At 48.6% G+C, this 16,525-nt stretch overlaps 1 pseudogene; it reads right to left on the minus strand.

Annotated features, from left to right (window-relative positions):
- Positions 1–584: 584 nt before the first annotated feature.
- On the minus strand, positions 585–1,484 carry LOC108530317 (60S ribosomal protein L5 pseudogene; annotated as a pseudogene).
- Between the last annotated feature and the right edge of the window lie 15,041 nt (positions 1,485–16,525).

The following is a 16,525-nucleotide window of genomic DNA, read 5'->3' on the forward strand; positions in this document are numbered from 1 at the left end:
TGGTCTTTCTCTCGTTCTGTCTCATGGATCACTTACTCTGGGAGAAGTCAGCTGCTGTATATTGAGAACACTCAGACTTTCAAGTGTCTCGAGAGGCCCACTTGGCATGGAACTGAGTCTTCTAGCCAATAGCCAGTGAGGAATGAAGGACTCCAATTAGCAGCCATATGAGTGAGCCCTCTTGGAAGTGGAGTCTCCCCCAGTTGAGATGACTGCAGCCCTGTCCATCAGCTTGACAGCAGCCTCACAAGAGAGCTTGAGTCAGAATCATCCAGCTAAGCTGTGCCCAGATACCTAAACCTCAGAAATGGTGACAAAATAAATGCTTGTTGCTTTAAACTACTAACGTTTTGGGGCAACTTGTTACTAGGAGCTAGTAAGACTGCCTTTTCTTGACCCTATACATGAAGTTCCATGAATGTTGGTGAAATGTTGTTACACGATCTAATTTCCGCCAATGGGACCTGAGGAGTAGCCTGCCAGGTGTTATTGATTTGTTGTTGTTATTGTTGTTGTTGCTGTCAACAAGTTTATTGTCTTTATCTGAAAAATTCTCATAGAAAATTGGGTTAGCTCTCAGCAGTCTACTCGTGAACTCTGAAAAAGCTTGTCTTCTTTTGAGCTACCTGATCTTTCTTCTGAGCAAGGGATATGTTGGCGTAGTACCACCTCTTCTTTTTAACTTCTTTCTTGGGCTTCTTCTCCTAGGCTGGATTCTCTCGTATGAACTTTCTTATACATAGCAGCATGAACTTTCTTATACATCTCCTCCATGATGGCTGGGGTTACGCTGTTCTTTATGTATTGAGAGAACTATTCCTTGTGAGCATCTTCATCTTCCTCCATTAAGTAGCAAGAGTAATCTCCAACATTCTGGCCCATGATATGCTTCCGGTGTACTTCTGCATTAAATTCCTTGCTTTCAGAATCATAACCAGGGAATCATTTGGTACTGTGAGCGACAGACAAGCCTCCATCCACACCTCTCTTCAGGGCCCCCAAAACTTCATTGCCAGTGGTACTTCTAGCAAGGCCTGCATCCAAATAGCAGGTAAAGGCACCTGGCTGACCATCAATGCCTTCCACATTGTATTCATCTGCAGTCACCTCCACTTGGCGTTCACAGATCTTACCCATGCCAAACTGACTGAGAAGACTGTGGGCCAGCAGCAGGCCAGTACAATACGTTGCAGCATCATTTGTCAGGCCAATCTTCGCGCCATATTTTGGCAGTTCATGTGCATGTGCTGTGCAGGCTATCATATCCCCTTCTAGATGGGAGTAAGCAATCTGACAAATGATATCTCTGTTTGTTACACAGACTATCATCCTGTATTTGGGTGTGTCATGTTTATTTTTATCCTGTATCACCAGTGTTTCTGAGCATAGTAATCAGTTTTACCCTGTCATCATCTTCTAAATTTCACTTGGTACCTCTTAAAGTAGGCCTTATTCTTAACAACTTTAACAAACCCCATCCTGTGGAACAGAGGCTCGACAGAGACCTGCAGGCCCAGCAGCGCGCCTGGGTGTTTTGAAAAAGGTTTCTCTCTCTGATAAAAAGAGGGAGATGAGTGAAAGACTCTCCTTCTGCCTTCCAGCTTTTAAGTGTTATCATGCAGGTGTGATTTTGGAGCTACACAATTTGCTATTCTGGAGAGTACATTTTCCCCCCATTATCCTCCTAGGATAAGGTAAGCATGGAAAATATGCCCTTCTTGGGGGCTGAGTAGTTTTCTCAAACTGTAGAAGTTTGCAAGCCCAAGAGTTAAATCTTGAACAAAGTTTAAGTCTAAGAGCCTGATTTTTTGAGGGGAGGGGGAGGTGCAATATAACTAACTTTAAAATGTAACAGTCTTCTTATCTGATTCTGGACAAATGCATATACCAGTAGCCTCATCCATAGTTTTAATTTTAAACATACATTTTAAATTTTTCTGAACCTCTCTCTTGTACGCATTGACCTCTAGTTTCTTTTTTCCTTCCTTTCTTTCTTTCTTTTTTTTTTTTTTTTTTGAGACAGAATCTTGCTCTGTTGCCCAGGTTGGAGCATAGTGGTGTGATCTTGGCTCACTGCAAGCTCCGCCTCCCGGGTTCACGCCATTCTCCTGCCTCAAGCATCCTGAGCAGCTGGGACTACAGACACCTGCCACCACGCCTGGCTAATTTTTTGTATTTTTAGTAGAGACGGGGTTTCACTGTGTTAGCCAGGATGGTCTCGATCTCCTGACCTGGTGATCCGCCCACCTTGGCCTCCCAAAGTGCTGGGAACTCTGCTTTCTTTAAGCCAATAAGTTTTGGGGTACTTTATTGTAAATAACTTAAACCTATCAGACTTAAGTGTGAGCACATTTCCTCCATTCTCTTTGCCTGAGTCAGCATGTCTAAAAAAAAGATTCATCTCTTAGTCCATTCACAATTTTCAATAATGGATATGACAATGATATCATCAATCTGATCCTTGCCACCAGGCTAAGATTTTTCTCTGGCTGCATTTCAAGCATTGTGCTCCATCATTTGTTTTTAACATTTTGATTTGATGTGCCTTGGTATAGTTTTCTTTGTGTTTATCCTGATTAAAATTCATTGAGTGTCTTGGATCTATGAGTTTATAATTTTCATCAAATTTGGAAAATGGCCATTATTTTTTCAAAGATATATTTTTTTGAGAGAGGGTCTTGGTCTGTCACCTAAGCTGGAGTGCAGTGGCGTGATCTTGACTCACTGGAACCTCTGCCTCCTAGGTTCAAGCGATTCTCCTGCCTCAGCCTCCTGAGTAGCTGGGATTACAGGCATGTGCCACCAAGCCCGGATAAGTTTTGTGTTTTTAGTAGAGACAGGGTTTTCCATGTTGGCCAGGCTGGTCTTGAACTCCTGACTTCAAGTGATCTGCCCACCTTGGCCTCCCAAAGTGCTTGGATTACAGGCTTGAGCCACCACGCCTGGCCTGTTATCTTTCTTTAAAGAGTGTTGAGTTTTATTCCACAACTTATTTGAAGATTGGTTTAGTCCTTTCAAGACTTATCTTTAAACATAGGATGGGTCTAGGATAGCCTTCACTCTAGGATGGAGGCTTGTTAGTTTAGCTTTACTCCTACAGTGCAGTCTTTCTGAGTTTTCCATGAAATATTCTGAGGTCTCTCCACTCTGATTGGCCTGAACTTGAACATCTCCCAACTCTGAGCACAGAACATTGTTCAGCTTGCAACTCCCAAATAAGTACTCTTTCTCCAATATTTGTTCTTTATCCAACCTCATGGAATCTCATCCTATGCATGCACACCTAATTTTTAGCCAAAGACTCAAAGTGCCTCCTGTGCAGTTTCTGAAGCTCTTTCTCTGCATATGTCTCTTCAGTATTCTGCTCTGCAAATTCCCGCTGCACAATTCTTGGAATTGTGATCTCTGTCTCCTCAAAACAGTGAGGCTTCTGTGCTCTGCTCTCCTTCCTCGTCCTAGAGCCATGGTCTGCTAAGTGCCCCTAGGCAAAAAGTCAGGTTGATCACGGAGTTCATCTTATTTGTTTACTTTCTCCCAGGGAACACAGCCCCATTCTGAGGGTTAGTCAATGTCTGGAAACAGCTGTTTCATATATTTTATCCAGTGTTCTACTTGTTTATGGTGGGTGACTGCTAGTCCCAGTATCTGTTATTCCATCATTGTCCACAGCAGAAGTCCACACAGGATAAATTTAAATCAGCCTTAGTGCTAAGAAGCAGTTGCCTCTTCCAACCCCACAAGCACTAACTAGTGGACATTTAATTCCCTTTTCAATTCTGCTTCTTAACCAGCCATTTCTTTTCTGAGCCTATTCCTTTCTTGTATCCTGCTAAACACAGCCAAAGACAGGCATTTCATCTGTGAACAAATTGTTTCCTAACCTCTTCCCCTGGGGCTACACATCCTTTGGGTATGTCATCTGCCTTCTATGTTATCACAAGGCATATGCTTATGGATGAACTGAGATGGCAGAGCTGAAATAGGTAAAGATCTGGGTCTCCAATATCATATTGAGATGATGAAGAAGCTACTTCCAAATGGATAAAAATTAGTGGATTAAACATTACTTCCAAATGTATTCAAATGAAATAAATAAATAAATGCTCGTATTGTTTGAGCAACTTTTGAGTGTGTTCTGTTCCTTGCAGCCTACAGCACCTTGATGAACACATAGGTGGGTCCATCCCCTTCTGTGCTTCCTAAAGCTCATGCCTCTCAGGTCTTAACTCCAGCCTGCATCTTCCTCCACAGGGGTGAGTTCAGATATTCACCTGCTGGCTGGTCATTGCCACTGGAAGTCCCACCCACAGTTCCTCCAACCCCACACCCAAAAAGGATCCTAGTTTTCCCCTCCTAAACTTCCTTCATCCAGAATTCTTCATCTCAGTCAAGGGTAGCACCTTCCACTCATGCTGTAAGTCTGGCTGTCATCCTAAAATTCTCCCTCTTTCTCCTCTCCTTGTATCCGAAAACCACCAAGACCTACTATTTTAGCTCCCTAAGTGTTTCTTACATACATTTCTTTCTCTCCATTCCCCAGACCACTTCCCTAGGACAGGCTCCTGATATTTCTCCCTCCTATTCCCAGCTGATCTCCCAGCTTCCATGCATACTTCATGCCACTTCTGCACCAGTACCCTTTCTAAAACACAAAATCATCTATATCTCTCCTCTGCTTAGAACCTTTCATGTTTACATGATGAAGTCCAAACTCTTACCAAGGCTTGCAGGCCTCCAGGGTCTGGCTTCTGCTGACTGTTCCAGACCCAACATTTGCCACTACCTGTCTTCATGTTACATCCCAGCAACTCCAATTTGGGAGTGTTTTCTTGATTCATCCTGCTTTTTCTCCCCTTTGGGCCTTTCTGCGTATTATGACTTTTGCACCAGTTACCTCTCTGCCGGCTCCATCCTATCCCCCAGCTTTTTTCCTGCAAGCATCTATTATTCCTCCAAAAGCATGAATTCCCCTTTTCCTCCTCCTGGAAGCCTTCCCTGGTGATCCCACCCTCCAACCTTGTTCAGTTCTCCTCTTTTGTGCTCTGGTAATACTCCATGCACAAGGCTCTTGCTGTAGTGACCACTCTGCTTGATACTCATGGGAATGTGTCTCTCGCCCCCTCAGACTGAGCTTCTTAAGGGCAGACACTGAGACTGACTTAACCTTGTACCCCCAGCCTCCGGCCCATAGTGGCTGCCCAGTAAAATGTTGAATGACTGAATGAATCCGCAATCAATCTCTTCTAGCAGGTCCCCTACAGACCATTGCTGTGGAGGGCCTCGTGGCTAGTTCACTCGAGTAAGTGGATTAACTTTAAAATAACAAAAACTGTGTTTCCGTAAAATCATTTTTCCACCAGCCCTTTCCTTCAATTAGTACCATCAGGGAAGGGAGTATATTTGTGGTGAGGTTTCCATAGCACTTCTCTCAGAAGGGGAATTATATTTCCAGAAGCAGAAACCGTGGCTTTAGGAGGAAAAAATGTGAAAAGAACATGACATGGACCTGAGAAGCCGCTGAAACATGTGTCCAGGCCATGACCATCAGCAGGGACCAGAACCACGCAAGGGGGTGACTATGGATGTGGGCGGCATGGTTGGTATCTGATAGGCCCTTCTCCTCTAGTTGCCATACTTATCAAAACATCACCATTAGAGGAGCACTCCTTTTAACCACCCATCACTCTTTCCTGTGGAACTCTTGCAAGCCGAATTTCCTGTGGAAGGAAGTCCCTCTCTCCTTCCAGGGATTGCTTTCCTCTGCTTGGAAAGCATCCACCTCTCCCTCTGTCTACCCTAATTTTTCCTGTTCTTTCAAATGTAGGTGAAATCCCTTTCCTCCCGTGAAGCCTCCCTGGATCTCTCTTTTAAGATGGTGGGTATCTGGGAAGCAGAAACCAAATCTCATTCAGCACTGGCTCCAGATGCTGTTACAGAGCCTGGCCTGTGGTAGGTGTTGAACAAATAACCTGAAGGAGCTCCATGCGCAGCCGTTTCTCCATCCTCACATTCCTATGCTTCCGTCAATGCTGGTTCTCCAGTGCCCTGGTGATCACTTATGCCTTGTGAAGGTCTTCGGTAGCTCTAAGGAGACATTTCTTCTGATGTGGCTTTTTGACACTTCCTGAACATAGGCTAGGTTTCCCATCTGGGCGGAGGACTCTGAGCAGGCAAGGGCCGTGCCTTAGCCTTCTTGGATTGCCCCTGTAGGTGGGGGACTGGGAGACTCCTTGGGGACAGATGTTTCCCAGCTTGAATCAGATGGTGAGGAGAAAACTTCTAGCATATGGTATATGGGACACCATTTGTACGCTGATCCTAACCCCACCGGTGATGGGGCAGGCCTGCTCCTGGGTACCTTAGAGGATAGGTGATGGAATTTTCATCAGCCGTGAGCTCAGCAAAGCCCAGTGGCCTGGGGTTGTTTCTCTCTGGACTGATGATCAGTTCATAAGGAACTCAAGCAAAGTCATGTGTCAACCATTGTTGGCCTGCGCCCGAGTGACGGGAATTTCTTGCTCTGAGGTTGTCAGGTGGTGTCTCAGAGCCCATGTGGCTCCTGGACCCTCAAACATTATTTCTCAATGAAGCCTCCTGCCAAGTCAGCTCACTTGACTCTTCTCGGGCAACTTTCCCACAGTTGGGTTCCAAACTTTCCCCAACCTCTGATCTTAGACTCTGGGGAAATCCCTCCCTATCTTAAACCCTCTCTTCACTTCTTTCACCTGACGACCTTCCCAGAAATTGAAAAACACATTTCTTTTGCTTGGGGATAGGGAGGATCTAATACTCAACTCTCGAATCCTCAGATGAGGAAGTGAGGGGACGTATTTGTATTACATCTCTTCCAGTGCGACAAAGAAAGAAAAAAGGAAAGGACAATCTAACTTCCATTATCAAAGAGGCTGAATCATTTTCATGCAGTAGGTTAGATGATTGGCACTGATCTTCACTGGCCTCACTAGCCAGGCCTCGCCACGGCATCATCATGGTGGAGCCTGTGTGTCTGCTTCTTGACTCTGGGCAGAAGTGAAAATTTACTGGCTCCTTGGGAAGCTTCCTATGTTCCTGCTTTTCTCTTCTGCTTCTATAGCTGCCATGAGAGGAGCATGTCCTAGCTATCTCCTTGTCCTGGGAGGATGAGAAGTACAGTGTCTCTGGGAGCAAAACATCCCCAGCTGACCCAGAGACCTGCAACAAGAAGCAGCCTGAGGCATAGCCCCTTTGCCAAGCCCAGCTTGGATTAGCAGAGCCACAGCCAACCTACTTGAGAATAACTGATTGTTGTGTTAAGCCACTGAGTTTGGGATCATTTGTTATGCAGTATTATTGAGGCACTAGCTAGCTGATATACCTATCTTGCCAGAAGACCAGGGTAAAGCAGTTAGTAGGTACACAGTATGGGTTGAAGACTTAGTATTTAGTTATCAGTTGAGGCTTCCTGGCAGGCGTCATTAAAGAATACTAGAGTATCAGCCCTGGAAGAGCCACTAAAGGAATGTTGGCTGCAGAGACAGTCCCAGAGTGGAGCTTTGACTTGTCCCAGGCCACATGGGGGATCTGTGCAGAGCCTACACCAGCACTCAGGGCTAGTGGCTCCTCAAGACAGTAAGCTGACTCTCCACATCCTATGGGCCAGGCTGATGATAACCATGTCTCCCTCTGCTTCCTCCTTGGCCATATGTGTGAATTTCATGTCATCAAGCTGGAATTTTGACAAATGTGAGGTGGTGGCAAGGGAGAAGGAGCAGGAAAAATGTTCAGCCAGAGACAAGACTCCAGATGTAAGAGGGGATGTTTTGTCTGTACCCACATTTCCCTTGGGTGCCAAATGCCCCGTGATGGGACCCCCAGTCCAGAGCCCAGGCTTCGGGCCAGCTTCCGCAGTCTCATCTTAGGAGGGAAGCTTGTGCTCAGGTGCTGGAGGCACAATGACTGCCTCACCTGTTACCATCAATGTCTGGCTTCCCCCCATCTCCCAGGATCCCAGCACAGACAGCCATGGGGATGGACCAGAGGGAGGCTGGGAGAGGACAGGACTAGAGCTCCAGGCAGGCAGCTGCTGCTCCTTGATGTTTGTGCCTTGCTGATGTCACTCCCGGCTGCAGGGCCTGGAGAGACACCTCTGCACATTCCAGACTTCCTTGGCTCCGAGTGTAATCAACTTCTGAGACTGTTATGGCTGGGGGGCACAGCCCATCAATCTCCCCAGTCTGCTGGGAGCTGGAGAAGAAGAGGGGCCTGGGATGTGGATTTAAGGGGTTCTTTGAGTCCACTCTACCAGAAACTCTGGGCAAAAGAGAGTGAAAAAGCCACCAATTGGGGAGTCAGCAGACTGGGATTTTGGCCCTGATGTTGCATTTCATTACCAACCCATGTGACCATTGGCAGGCTGCTTCCCATATCTTGGCATCAGTCTTCCATTTTGTAGAATGGCCATAATGGAATAACTGCTTTAGAGGGTGCCTCAAGGTCTGATATCCAGTGATGGTATTGGAGCTGGAATATTTCCTCCATTCCAATGGGAAAATAATAGCTCCTATTTATCCAGCCCTCAATATGTGCCAGGTACTGAACTAAGCCCTTGCACATATCAGCTCTGTTCAGGCTCACAGCAATTCTATAAGGGAGGTATTCTTATTATCCACATTTTACAAATGAGAAGACTAAGCCTCAGCAAGGCTCAGTAACTCACTTATGGCCACACAACTTGATGAGAAGCCACGGTTTCAGATAAGGCTGTCTGACTCCACAGCCTGCCCTCCTAACCTCTCTGTTGTGCCTCTAGTGAGAAAGCTCTTTCTCTGGTCTCTTCCTTCCAAGATCCCATGCTCCTTCCAAGACTCCACTCCCTGTACACTTCCACAATCAAAAAAAACCTCCAGGCTTTAGGCTGGAAGAACTCAAGATGTCTGAAAGAAATCCCTTCAACAATGGAGATAAATGCAATCTAACCCATCATCCTCTCTATACTGGCCTCCCACAAGAGGCCAGTCCAGCCCCAGTGCATGATGCTAGGAGAGATGGAAGGTGGTCCCTGCCATCAGGATGACATGCTGACAGCCTGGCTGGGAACCTAAGACTGACCCAGGGCAGTCTGGTGCCTTACCCAGCTTTGGATCTAGGGGGCCCAGCACAGTGCCTGACATGCAGTAGGTGTCCAGTGAGTGCTTGTTGATTGCACTTTGATGAGATGGAATAAGCAGCTACGGGCTATGGCTGGCAAAGGTGCAGTGTTGCGCTCTCTAGGCTGGAAACCTTTGCTTTGCACCTCTGAGCTGCCATAGCTCAGGAAACAGGGAGGCGCCTGACACCCTGGAGAGGAAGTGCCTCTGGGCATCCAACTCACTGAAGATGAGGCACAAGTGTGGGAGGAGATCTTCTCACCAGCACCCCTTTCCTCGAAAACCCTCTACTTTCTCCCTTGAGGTCAACAGGCCGTTTGCACCCATGATCCCTTAATGAGCTGACCATGAAGTCCGAAGGTCTGGGTGCACAACGCTAAAATGCAGCTTGGAAAGGGGAGGCATGGCATGGAGAAATGGGTGGATGTTCAAGCCCCTCTTCCTGAATCGGGCTTGGCTGTCTTTTAGGGTCAAGAAAACCCCTTTGATTTCACGGTCCAGGCATGGCAGGGACAGGGTCACAGAGACCAATCACTGTTTGGTATGATTGGCTAGAGATGGAGACACAGTATCAACCTCACCACCGCTAATGAGGTGCATGACCTTTCCTGCCCATCAGGAACAGGAAGTCAAGGCCCCTGTCACTCTGGAGGCTGTGAATTCAAATGGGACAAAATAGAAGAATTGCTAGGAGAAGAAGCCAAGTGCTGTGTACAGGCTGGGCAGGACTGGGACAGCCGGTTCTGAGGAGGCTTGCCCTGAGAATCCCGAACATATACCCTTGGGTAAGACATGGAGCCTCCCTGAGCCTCTGTTCCCATTTCTTTGTTCGTTGGTTCATTCATTCATTCAATAGCAAGTCATTGGTGACCCAGACAAGGGCACGCTTGCTATACCAATCTGGGCAGCAGTGAGGCTGTGGGGTGCCCACATGGTATTTTGCTGTGCGATCTTGGTCAGGTCATTTCCCATCTCTAAGCCTTACAACCTCCAGCCTTGCAGGGTCATAAGGCCCTGGAATCAGCCCACCTGTGCTGCAAACAACCTGGCTCCAGAGGCTGCGGAGTGTGGTGGGAAAGGCAAGCTCTCTGGAAGCGGCAGTTGCGGGTCCCTCTCCCAGTGCTGCCTCTTGCTCCAGCTGGTTCTGAGTGTCCATTCTCTCTCTGGGTGTTGTGAGAATTCCGTTACTGCAGGAACAGCACTTGGGAGGTACCTGGTACCTATAGTCAGTGCTTGATAAGACTTAGCTCTGTCTTTCACAGAATTCACTCTTCATGAAAAAATAAGCTTGCTGAGCTCTGGTTTATGTTGGTCTTGCAAAGCCTTGGTTTCATTAGGGTGGTGTTGGCCCAACCTGAGTCTGAGGATGCTGTGTCCAGCTCCTCCTCTGCCTTTTCTGGATCGTCCCCCTCACACAACCCCCAACCTCCATGAAAGTGAGACCCTGGCTCTGTGAAATGCAGCGTCCTCATGCTCTGTTTCTTCTTCTCATCCAAACCTGCCACTGGAAAAGGGCTGGATGACTCATTTATATCAAAGAGTAAGTGACCGATATGGCTGGGGCTTTTTCCTTGCAGGGGGCTACATTTTGGAAGAAAACAAAGCCATAAATGGGCTGAGTGATTATGACAGTCCTTTGGGCATCGATGTGCAAAGGAGAGCTCTTTGTGGGTTGGAGGGACCTATCTGGAGGGGGCCCAAGAGTCCTGGGACACCAAGGCTATTGCCGCAAATTGGCACAGCAGGGCGTCCTGGCAGTGACTCACCCTGGCAGGAACGCAGTGAGCTCCAGGCGGCCTTGGTCCTCCCCTCTGGCCTCTCTTGGACCCTCCTTCTGGTAGTACATCTGGACCCCAAGAGGTAGCTGTTTCGGGGGCTCCGCGGAACCCATAGACCTTCCCTGACTCAGCCCAGTTCCCACCTCCACTGGCCTTGCAGCTCCATTCGTCCCTTTGCTCAGATCCCAGCTTCTAGGGGTTTCCTGGGGTTTCGGAACAAGATGGCCTGATTCATTCTAAGAGCCTTTTTGTTTATATTCCCTGGTTCTTTCTACTCTTGAGGGAAAGAAAGAAAATAAAAGAAAAAAAAAAAAAGGGACGGAGAGAGGAAGGGAAGAAAGGGAGAAGAGAAACTTGTGCTTTGACTAAAGAATTGAAATGGGATTTTCCCCCTTTTTTCTTCTTCATTTTTCTCCCCAGCAGCAAACTACCAGACTTGGAAATGGAAGAGTGGGGATGCCTTTGGCTTCCGGACGAGCCAAGGATGGCAGCTCTGCCTGGTGGGAGCGAGGGCCACCAGACCCCAGGGACAAGACCTGGGCTTCCTGTCCTTCATCCCAGGGGGGCGTCTCGGAGGACAAGCTGACAAGCCCAGGAATGTCAGCATGTGGGTCTTCACACAGCCCTCACCCACCATGCCTAAGCATTTCGTCACCTCCTTGCTGTCACACCTCACTTTTCATTCCCTCCTGCACTCCCAAAACCAGAGAAGAGGAGGAAGAAAAAAAGGACAGGATGCCTACCACAGCCCCCATTCCATTTTCTTCTCAGTCTGCATTATTCTCTGACACCGTGTTGTTTGTTTATTTGTGTTTTCCTGCCTCCCCTCACCAGAACGTGACCCCAAGAGGGAGAGATAGGGGCTTTCTCATGCACATGGTTGCCGAGGCACCCATGGCAGTGCCCAGCTCTGGGACTCAGTGGATGCCAGGAGAGTGAGAGGAGGTTAACTTACTCACCACACTCGGCTGCTGCAGTCACCAGCAGCCCTGGAAGCTCCAGTCTCCAGATTCCCTGCCCACACTTGCACCATATGCACTCACGTGTACACACCCACATCCTTGTGTGCACATTCACACGCACACACATGCACATTCACACACACGCATGTGCGCACTCGCACACACATTCACACGCACACACATGCACATTCACACACACGCATGTGCGCACTCGCACACACATTCACACGCACACACATGCACATTCACACACACGCATGTGCGCACTCGCACACACATTCACACGCACACACATGCACATTCACACACACGCATGTGCGCACTCGCACACACATTCACACGCACACACATGCACATTCACACACACGCATGTGCGCACTCGCACACACATTCACACGCACACACATGCACATTCACACACACGCATGTGCGCACTCGCACACACATTCACACGCACACACATGCACATTCACACACACGCATGTGCGCACTCGCACACACATTCACACGCACACACATGCACATTCACACACACGCATGTGCGCACTCGCACACACATTCACATGCACACACATACATGTCCACGTGCACACGCCCATGCACACGCTCACAGGACCATGCTGAGAGGGGATCTATGTCTCAGAGCCTCAGAGATGAGCTAGGCATCCCTAGGCCAGAGCCCTCAGCCCCCGGCCTTTGCCTGAAGAAGAGGAGAGTGACTCAGTTCTGCCTTCCTTAGGGTCCGTTAGCTCAATGACAGAAGGTGCAGAGCCACCTGAGCTGCCAGGCCCCTCCTGAGAGTCTGACCAGCCAGAGGCTGAGGACGTGAGAGGCGGTGGTGGTGTAACTCTGTTTCTGCTTGACAGACTTTTGGCAGCCAGACCAGACTTGGGGATGTACCCTAACATGAAGGGCTGCTGGGCTGGACAGGGCAAGGGAGCCAGGAAGCCTACCTGGTGCTGTCAGTTTCCTGGCCCACCACTTGCTGCCCTTGGCTGGGAGAATGACATTGTTTGGAGGAGAAAGTGGGGTCTCTGCCAGAGCTTGTCTGGCTGAACTAGGCTCAGGAGCCCCTGGCCAAGAGGTGTCTGAACAGTGGCCAGCTCCCACCACGAGGGTGTGGGAGAGACTGGAAGAGCCCTGCTACCTGCTACCTGCCCCTTCCCAGCCGTCCTCAGCATAGCTCACTTTTCCTTCCCCAGACTGAGCTGACCACACCCACTTCAATGTCCTTGCCTCAGTGGCTCCATGGTAGCTCCCAGCTCGCTGAGTGTCCAACGCTTCCCACGAGCTATTGCAAATCCTAGCGAGGGGTTGTTTTACAGGTAGGGAAACTGAGGCTTAGAGATGTTATGTCATGTGTCCAGAGTTGCACAGCTAGTGAATGGTGGAGCTGGGATTGAAAATGGAGTTGGTGATTTCCCTGGGTTTATTCTCCCTGCTTTCTATCAATGCCTCCTCCCCTGGGAAAGTTTGTGCCTGGCACTAACTGGAGACTTTGCCACCTTGCCCTGTGCTACCCTCTCTCCCAGCACAAGCTGAGAAGAGAGTGTGGAAGAAGCACCCACTCCTTCATGCCCCATCACAGCCACACTGGGCCCAGACGGCATACGTGCTCCTTGGGTCCCAGAAAGCATCCCTATATTGTCTCTCATCCAACTGGACAGCAACGTCCTGAAAGATAATCTTTTCCATCTATATCTGCAAAGCAGACAGATTTCTCTTAGGTTTCCTGGGCCTAGAAAACACTGCTACTTAGGTAAACACAGCCCACCATTGCAGTCCTACTCCTGCCTGGATGCCACTAATCCCCTCCTCTTATTATAAAAATTAGTGGACGTAGTCCATGGCAAGCTCGCAGACACTGTCCAGCACACAATGCCTTCTAAGCAAATGCTCCTCATCACTTTAATCAAATGACAAGATGGGGCAGTGGAAAGAAGGCCAGCTTCCAACCCCAGATTTCTCAGTTACTGACTGGGCCTCAGTTTCCCCCTTTTAAAATAAGGTGGATGCTCCTGAACACCCATTCATCCGTGTGCTTCAGCGTTCTCTGAGGTGACCAAGGCCTGAACCCTCAGATAACATGTGTTCCAGCCTCTGCAAGCATCTGTTTTCCCATGTCAATGTTTTTCACACGCTTTCCTCATCTCCACAAAGGAGGAGGGAAAGCAGGGACCAGAAGTTCCCGCTAAGCAAAATAGACAGACACCCAGAGAGGTTATGTGACCTGCCCAAAGTCACACAGCAGACTCAACACTGGAGCCCAGCTTTCCTTTCATTGTCTTCCAAGGGCCAAAGTGGCTTAAGCTGGACAGTGGGAGCAGAAGCCATGGGGGAGCAGAGTGGAACAAAGCTAGGGATGGGCGCAATGTTGGACAGCTGAACATCATCATCATCCCTGCTCCCTTCCCCACAGGGCTGTGGGGGCTCGCCAGCTATTCCAGGGATTGAGAGAAAGGTGGGCAGCAGAAGAGGCCCTGGATCTGAAGCCGGCCTTTCACCACGAGCAGTAAGCAGAGTGCCTAATGACTCCAAGCTGTCCTGGAACGTTCTCTTAGCCCTGGGGAGCTGCTGGGGGAGTCTGGCTGCTGTGCACAGCAGCTGTGTGAGCTGCCTGCCGGCAGCAAGCCCAGCCACCAGAGACCACCAGTGACCACAACCAGGGACTGCCGGCAGATGAGGCCAGGGGAGGGCAGCTCCTTGTTTTCTCGGCTTGGGTTCTAGGGTCAGCCGGGTTAGCAAGGAGCAGGGCTGGGTGGCCAAGCGGGCTTAGGCCCTGGCTCTTCCTCCCTTCCTGTGAGCGATAGAAAGGGCCCAGCTTAGGGCCAGGACACGGAGCATACTTCTCTCCACCCACACCAGGCAGACCTCGAGACCCACGCAGGACCAGCCCAGGCCACAACGAACCGGACTCCTGTCTGAGAATGCCTCTCCCCACCCTTTCCTCCCATCAGCAGCTGAGCATTTAGTCCTAGGTGCTCCCTCCAAGCTCTGCCTTTATGAACTGTGAGACCTTAAGCAACTTACTTAACCTCTCTGTGCACGTTACTTAACCTCTGAAACAAACACCTACCTCATAGGGTTATTGTGACAATTAAATAAGTAAAGCCTCAATCAAATCCCAGCACAACGTACCAGATAAATGATGGCTCTTGTTGATCTTAGGTTAACTGAAGTCGAAGCCTTTGCCTGTGTGGATATGTGGAGGGCCATCAGGGTGCCATGACAGAGCCATTCTCCTACTGGCCTCAGTAGTCTCCTTTTTTTTTTTTTTTTTTGAGATGGAGTTTCGCTCTTGTTGCCCAGGCTGGGATGCAATGGTGTGATCTCAGCTCACTGCAACTTCCACCTTCCAGGTTCAAGTGATTCTCCTGCCTCAGTCTCCCAAGTAGCTGGGATTACAGGTGTGCACTGCCACGTTTGGCTAATTTTGTATTTTTAGTAGAGATTGGGTTTCACCATGTTGGTCAGGCTGGTCTCGAACTTCTGACCTCAGCTGATCCACCAGCCTTAGCCTCCCAACATGCTGGGGTTACAGGCATGAGCCACCGTGCCCGACCAGCACTCTCTTTTTGCTCTGTGGCACTGGGGCCCCATGAGAAGCTGATAGAAGCCCCTGCAGCCCGAGACTTGGCCAAACTGCTCTTTGAAGTCTAATGACATCAATGATGACCATCATAACACCAGCTAGCAATCATTGAGTGTCCTCTGTGACCCTTTGTGCTGAGAGTTTTATGTGTATTAATTTAAATGAACTCAAAACAACCCTAAGGTGTTGCTACATTTATAATTCCCACTTTACAGTTGAGGAAACTGAGCCCTAGAGAGCCTAAGTAACTTGTTCTAAACTGGTGGTAGACTTGGGAGTCCAATCCTGGCCATCTGTCGCCAGACCCACAAATGTTTCCTTCAGCTCATTTATAATGATATCTGTTATTATATGCTTGCATCATGTTTCATAAATATCTGTTTGCCCCATTAGGCTACAAGATCCCTGTGTATGGACACCTGGTCGACTTTTCTCACTGCTGTGTCTCCATGAGCCTGGTACACACAGGTACCTGTGGCAGATGCTGCTGGTGTCCAGCTCCCCAGAACTTCCAGCACCTTGTCTCTTTGCCTCAGGGTTCTCTGTGACTGCTGGAGCCTGCCCTGCCCATGTGGCAGCCCAGAAGTGCCAGGGAATCAGTTCCCCCATGGAAGTAGCCCTCAACCCATGACTGTTGGGAATTGGCGGATAAACACTCCAGGTCTGTTGTCCCTTGGGGAAGGTAACCATGAGGCATGCTATGAAATTGTGAAATAATAAGAAATATATATTTTGGGCTTCATTCCAGCTTCTGGACAGAGCTCCTAAAACCTTTGTAATTTCTTAAATGATGGGGTGCTAGGAACATTGTTTATTCTAATAATCTAGGAGCATCTTTTATTCTAATAATATTCTAGTATTTATTCTGTATTTATTCTAATATTCTAATAAAATGTTTTATTCTAATGTTGTAATCTGTGTCAGTTCCTGATTCAGAGCTCCTAAATCCTTCAGAATTTCCTGGGGCTAGAAGCATTTTTGTTCCAATGAGGCCATTCTTGATGGGCTCCTGCATAACTTCAGGATCGGGGGTGGTCACCAGAAAGACGCCGCTATGATTAGAATCTT

Source organism: Rhinopithecus bieti, unplaced genomic scaffold, assembly GCF_001698545.2.
Source record: "Rhinopithecus bieti isolate Rb0 unplaced genomic scaffold, ASM169854v2 scaffold_6907, whole genome shotgun sequence".
Lineage (NCBI taxonomy): Eukaryota > Metazoa > Chordata > Mammalia > Primates > Cercopithecidae > Rhinopithecus > Rhinopithecus bieti.